Here is a 1,322-nt window from a genome sequence, read left to right as displayed (position 1 = left end):
AAAAAAAAAAAAAAAATTCAGGTATGTGCGTTAAACCTTAATTTTAAAAGTTTTAAAGAGTCAAGTTTTAACATTTGTGTTATTGTCTTGCCATGTTTAATTTTATACATATGTTAAAATCCTGGGTCATCATTATTTTGTACAGACAGTATTCCTTTAGATTTAACCTCATGTTTAGCCTTCCAAGTATACTTTATTAATTTTAAATTTTAATATTTTCCCCTTTGGTATTTTCTTCTGCCTAAGGAAATCTCTTTAGTATATTTTAAATGCAAGTTGTATAGTAATGAATGCTCTTAGTTTTGTCTAAAATGCTTATTTTTTATTGCTGATGTATATTTTCTGTGTGCATGGAAGTCTTTTTTGGCATCTTGGTTTTTGCAATACTTTAAAGATGTTGTTTCATTGTCTTCTGGGTTCCATAATTTCTCATAAGAAGTTAGATGTCATTTTCATTGTTGCTGCTTTATCTTATTTCTTGATATTTTGAACACTTTGTATTTGATTTTCAAAACTTTATAGTTTACTTAACTGTGGTTTTCTTTATATGCATCTAGCTTGGGATTGCAGAACTTTTAAATTTGTGCATTGATATTGCTCATCAGTTTTGGAACATTTCCAGCTATTATCACTTTAAATATTGCTTTTGTCCTATTATTTCCTCCATCTGTGACTTCAAATCACATATTCTACATATTTATACATGTTAACTATGTCCAATGTGTGTCTTATAATTTTTTCTCCCTTTTGCCTCTCTACCTTTTGCTTTGAGCATTTGGCTAATCTTCTCTTCTGCTGCTATAGCCAATCTTCTCTTTATGTCTATCCATTCAGTTGCTAATTTCCTTTAGCACTAAGCTGTCCATTTGGTTGTCTAGTAAAATTTGCCATCTCTCTCTCTATATATATATGTGTGTGTATTTTAATGAATTTATTATATGTAATAAATATATGTAATATGAAATATATATTACACATGTAATATATAATATGTTAATGTATAATATGTTAAATTACAGATATATATGTAATATGTAAGATGTATATTTTATATTATGTGTACATATTATATATTGCATATGTAATATATGTAATACGAAATATGTATTATATATTACATATATACCTGTAATTTAACAAATTTACTATAGCTATTTTAAACATTAATTGTTTATAACTAAAATATATGGATATCCTATAGGTTTCTTCTCTTGTCTGATTTTTTTCTCTTCGTTATTCTTTGTATGATTTGGCTAATATTTTTGATTGCTGTATACTAAGAACAAAGATCTGTATAGAATGTAGATGGTATTTTATGCTAT

Source organism: Rhinopithecus bieti, unplaced genomic scaffold, assembly GCF_001698545.2.
Source record: "Rhinopithecus bieti isolate Rb0 unplaced genomic scaffold, ASM169854v2 scaffold_10499, whole genome shotgun sequence".
In the NCBI taxonomy this organism is placed as follows: domain Eukaryota; kingdom Metazoa; phylum Chordata; class Mammalia; order Primates; family Cercopithecidae; genus Rhinopithecus; species Rhinopithecus bieti.
This window is presented reverse-complemented; position numbering follows the sequence as displayed.